This window comes from Etheostoma spectabile, chromosome 8, assembly GCF_008692095.1.
Source record: "Etheostoma spectabile isolate EspeVRDwgs_2016 chromosome 8, UIUC_Espe_1.0, whole genome shotgun sequence".
NCBI lineage: Eukaryota > Metazoa > Chordata > Actinopteri > Perciformes > Percidae > Etheostoma > Etheostoma spectabile.
The window spans coordinates 1,348,331-1,354,372 of record NC_045740.1 but is presented as its reverse complement, the minus strand read 5'-3'; positions in this window follow the sequence as shown (position 1 = coordinate 1,354,372).

Here is a 6,042-nt window from a genome sequence, read left to right as displayed (position 1 = left end):
CTCTATAATCCGAGAGGGGCCAATTTGCATAATGTTTTAATTTACCTTGATAATTACATTTAGCAGATTTACTGTTTTACTTAAGTAGTCTACCAACAATTCTGTATTTGTTGTTTAACTGAAGTTGAGGGATCAAATACCTCTTCCACTAAAGTCACTTTAGTCGTTGGAACCTCATATTTCTAAATACTTGATTGGCATATCTTTAAATACAGTAAAACAAGGCAAGTAAATAATTTTACCTTTTTCTGACAATGTTGAGATTTAGTGTTTCCAGTGTGGGTGACCTGTGCTTCCATATATTAACCAACTAGTCTAGTAACCACAATCTACCAAACAACTTATCTGGAAGAAGTGAACAGAAGCACATGTTTTGCTTTTGGTTTCAGGTACAAAATACTGTCTATTGTAACTTCTAAGGTTATTCAAGAATTTAAGAAAATATTTTTGTTCAGTTGTATTATTCTACTTTTAACTTTATGTATATTTTTTTCCAACCTACTAACCAGGTTCAGAAAAAAACCCGAAAATGAATCCACTATTATTTTAGAGAAATAAAATGACCAACAAAAGATTGAAATACCTGCAGTTTATTATGCAAAACAATTAAATAGGACATAATAGCATAATAATGGCAGCATATTTAAAGACTCACTTTAACGATGACTGGACACTAGACACAGGGTTAGTTGATAAAAAAAGAAGCTATTTAATTTATTTTTTATGTATTTCATGCCCAAATTATCACATAGCATTATACATTTCAAAAAAATAAATACATTCAATATCTTGTGAATAAGAAATCTGTTTCTAAAGAACACAGACAACAGCCAGGGCCGGTATTTGCTAAAGGCGAATTAGGCGATCGCATATGTCGACAAATCGGTGGGGGCCGCCCTCTAGTGGTTCCCTTAAGCATACATCTTGCTCTTAACATTGATTAACGGAATAAAAAAGGAAATCAAACCCTGGTGAAATAAATCCATAATTAAAACAAATACACATGGCGCCCTGCCCCCCATATGTTAAAATGAAAATATGATGAATGGGGGGGGGTTGATGCCAACGTTATGGTTGCGTTGCAAGAAAACTCGATCAAGCTAACGTCAGTTAGAATATCAATTCTCAAAATGAAAAGGTCCAAACTGGTGCATAGAGACGAAAACGAATAAAAGAGGAGGAGAAAACCCAGTATATTTCATCTCAGACATTAGTTATAAAGTTTAATCAAAACTGTGTTTTGTGTGACTGTTAATGGTTGACGTTTCATTGTTGGTAGAAGCTAGCTAGCTATCACTGCGTGCTCCGCTAGCATCTATTCCTAGTAAGCTTGCTTGGTAAATGGAGCTAGCTAGCTAGCCTGATCAAAACTTCCCGTTCTCATGTGTTGCCATTTCTCCAAGCAGTATCACTAGTGAAAAACATACAGAATAAGTTGAACAGACTGACACAAGTTGACACATGTAACTTTAAGTTCATTTGAACTATGTCATGTAATGCTGTTGGTGATGAGTGGTGTTTAGTAATGCTAATTGGGGCCTGAGCGCTGACAGCGACAAAAGCCCTATTGAAACTGAAGGAATTTTTCCTTTCCTTTCTTCTGGCAAATGAATTGCCTTTTTGAGGTGCTTAACATACTCAAAAACTCACCAAAATTGGCGGCTGCACCATGTCTGGTTAAAATTTACGTATATTTTAAGTGTTTCGGGAATAGGCGCACAAAAATGGATTGCGAGCGCCCCCTATAAAATTACAAAACAATTTAGCCCCAGCAGTATGTTTAACGTAGACTCACAAAACTTTTGGATCATGTCAAGACGTACAAAGAAGCTCATTGGAGCCATACCCTTAAACCAATAGGAAGTCTGCCACTTTTAATTGAAAGTTCGAAACTAGTATGACTTTGGCCATTTCCACATGTCATACTTTAACATCCTCCTCCTAGAGATTTCCTATCAACTTCAAATTTGGTCTGTTCCATCTTAAGATGTTAAAGATGTTTGTACATTTGTTAAGTTCGGGTTTGACCCAGAACTCAGAGACACAAAATATTTATTGAACAGTCTTTGAGAACGTGCAGAGAGGGAAGGGTCGGGATCGAGGCAGAAGGGAGCCGACAGGAGTGAAGCCGAGGCAGAGCTGAGACTTGGAGTTGGTGGTTGTGAGCATCCAGTGCTAGCTCACCAGGGTAAGGTCAGGAGAGAGATGAGATCCGAGTAGTGAGACAAACTGCCAGCAGGCAAGTGGGGAACAGCACGGCGCAGCAGAAGACAGCAGGTTCTGAATCTGAAGAGGAGACAAGGTTACGTAGGAGCAAAAAACAACAACAAAAAGGCCTGAGTTCTAGGAGTGGAATCACTAGAAGTACTCAGAGCCAAGTTACCTCATGAATGGTTGAAACGATCTGGGTCAGAAGAGGTGAACAGCCCGGGTAGATAAACTGTGGAGGTGATTGGAACAGAGCAGGAGAGGGTGGCCATGCCCCTTGACCAAGATCCTCAGTGTAGCTCGCCTCGGCAGGTGAAGGCCAATTTGAGGATTTATCAATGAACAAAGAAGTTGTTGTAACTTTAGTACATTGTACATTGTCCAATTTGGCCGAAATTTCTCAAACTTGACAAGAGCCCAGGCTTAAGGATATTTATAGGCCAAAATTGACTTTTAATAATAATAATAATATTAATAATGTATACTTTATTAGTCCCGCAAGGGAAAATTACAATTTACACACAGTACACACAGGCCTGAATTACACACACCTGCTCAGTACATGCACTAATGGAGAGATGTCTTTTGGTCATAGCTTCTCTTCATAGTTGTCAGATTCATCTATCACATGAACAATAACATCATAAAGTAGAGGGAGGCAGGCCAGTAAAAGCACGATCCGGCTGGGGAGAGTTCTAGCCTGACCAGGCACCTCTTCTTAACCTGTCTCTCCTAGTTATGCTGTTATAGTTCTAGACTGGCGAGGGATTTCCTTCCTTCCTTTGACACACTGAGCTGCTCTCTCCTCTCCCTTTCCATTTCTCTTTGTGTACATCCTGTCCCAGAAATGCTTGTTACTAACCTTGGTCTGGGGAGATTGCAGCTGTCGCTGTGGTCCTGCTGCACTCCTTGCTACACACTGTTGCGCTCTGTGATGCCCTGCGATGTCTAGCACTAGGTCTAGCACCTTGAAAGTAACATGTCTCATTCTATGAATTAGAAATGCAGATTTCTGTTTCAGAATGTTGTCTATTTCTTTCTTGACTAGTGAGAAAGAAAGAGATAAAGCTATTTGGTCAGGAAAATTAATTTGCAACAATGAGTCTAATCTGGTGAACTCAGCTTCAAGGTTTTGCAGCTTCAGTGATGTAGCTTTAAACTGACCGATGTAGGATTTATTTCTCAGAAAAGAATTATTAAAGCGCCATCTAGCAGCACATTGAGACAGAAGGTCTAGGGTGGTGACGCAAAGGACCCCTTTAGGGTCAGACAAAGCCACTGGAAGCAACACCGCTTTATCAATTGAATGAAATAATTGAGTGGATGCAAAAGGAAAATCTATCCTGGAAAAAGATTTATGTATACCTGTGAAAAAGAATAATCCTTACAGGTGGGATTAACTGCACACCAAGCTGCTGGCCAATGATTTCAAACCATTTGTGGCTTGCTCCTGAACCTCAGTGACCTGCGTTCGACCGTTCAATATTTGGGTCACATACAACATTAAAGTCCGCAGCAACAACAAAAGAACAGTCCGTTAACTCCAGCATTTGATAGGTGAGTGTACCATAGAAACTGCCATCAAAAATATTAGGCGCATTTCTCTAAAACTATACTCTATTGTAGAAATCTCAATTCTGCCTGTATTGTCTGACCAAGTGGACAAAACTTTAAGTGGAAGATTCCGTTTGACAACAATGGCCAGTCCTTTTGCATTTTAGCCTGTTGAGGAGGATGTAATTGTATAATAGAATCTGTTGGCTAAGCGGCCGGTATCAATCTGTAGCAAATGCGTCTCCTGTAATAATGCAACGTCAACATTTTTCTTGTGAAGTAAGTCTAGGTTGTTGGCTCGCTGGTGAGGTGCATTCAGCAAAAATGTAAGACCACCGTTATCAAAAAAGCTGCATTCTAAATGAGAGTAGATGTGGAAAAGCAACATGCTACTGCCTTTCACTTCGTAAAATCCTAACAACAGTGCATCCAAAGTTAAGTCCATCAACAAACAGAACATGCAAGACACAAATGTAAGTGACACAAAAGGGAAAGTGAGCGGAAGGTGGGACACATGCAATGACATCAGTATTGCACTTTCTATCACAAAGTGATAGAATTTTAGAGTTGGAACCATACAACACAACTATTTGGCAAAATTGGGCCAGAAGCTATACCTTAAGCCGCCATCTCTGTTGAGCCAATCATGTGACCAATTTCAAATGTTTTAATAATTGTTCACTCCATTAAACGCGAAAATCTCAGTATCGCCTAGGGCAGTCAATGGGCTAGAGCAGGCCCTGACAACAACCATCCATGTGTTTGCAGTGATTGTTTCTCTGTTGTTGTCAGCTTTGGGAAATATTACTTTCTGACCACAATGAGGGATCTTTGAATACACTTTAAAATGTTCAAATGGTTACAAAGGACAACCACAAAGTTCAAAATGATTAAGTATAACAAAAAATATGCTTGCTGCATTTAGATCAATACACCTAATTATCATTATAGATCATTAAAGCTGTGCTAATTTAAGTTCTTTCAGACTCAGGCTCAACAACATCATCATTGTGCCCCTAAAGAGTAACACACATAGGCTTTTAACACTTCAACATGTGAAGTAAGGAGTGAACACATCAACTAAAACTTAGTAAGCTTTTACAAACAACACGTTGTGCAGTACTGGGAAAAACTAAACTGTCTTTGGGACAAATACCTCTAGTTTATAAGTGAAACACCACATTTCTTATTCGAATTGTGTAATGTAAATGCCATTCTTGTAGTGCAAATTACATTTCTTGTTACTTTGTCTGCTGTATTTGTTTGCTTTTTTAAAACAAATTGAATTTAAACCTTTCATTTTTGGTAAACACAAATCATGAAGCATAGTAGTTATTTACGATATAATTTAATTAAAATTCAAAGTAAAAAATAACTGCTTAGATGAAACAACAATTGTCTAGTTGCACAGGATTTTGAGTGGGTTTTTAAAAAACTGGGGTAACAAATGAATATGAAATATGCTCTCATAATAAACACACGTTAGCCCAAAAATAATGAAGGGATAAGGAATGTTCCACTATAAACTGACTAAACCAGCAAGTCAGGGTTTGTAGACAGTGAACCAGGTGCATGGAGATAAAAGTCCCAACCACTACATCTCACCTAATACATGATAATATGAGTCTTAAGTGCATGAAGTAGGCAGAGTGAGCAAATGCTGAGACTCTGTCTACGTCTCGGTTGTATAAAATACTCCCAGAAGGCCGACAGTGTCCTTTATATGCCCAAAGCATTATTCATGTCTTCATTTTTTTATCACAGATTTGCATCCTTTATATGTAGCTTCATAACCATAGCGATTGTTAAACTAAAGTATGATTTCTATGATATATGCTGTACAGATATATTTTATGTCTTAATTACTCAAAACAGAACAGCAACAATATAGCCTAGTTTAATTGCATGAGTGGAATGAAATAAACAAAGGCTGACACAACCTGACAGAAAACAATGACAGGAGATACTGATTTGTTTGAAGTAAAGTCAGAATTTGTTGTTGTAAAACTAAAGTTTGAAAGTGTGAGAGAAATGTTAAGCATATCTATTCCATTCTATTATAGTGTAGTATGGCATGGTGTGGAGTTGTTTCAGGTTACATGTTCAGAGCTGAAATTCTGAACGGAGCAACTAAAAACACCCCAAACTAGCCTGGGATGCCAAGCTTGTCTGCTATGACGAAATGTAACATATCAAACTGAAAATCCTCAGAAAAATATACTGTATGTATGAAAAATACATAGAAGGAAATACATGAAATGGGGCACAAATGAATAAACT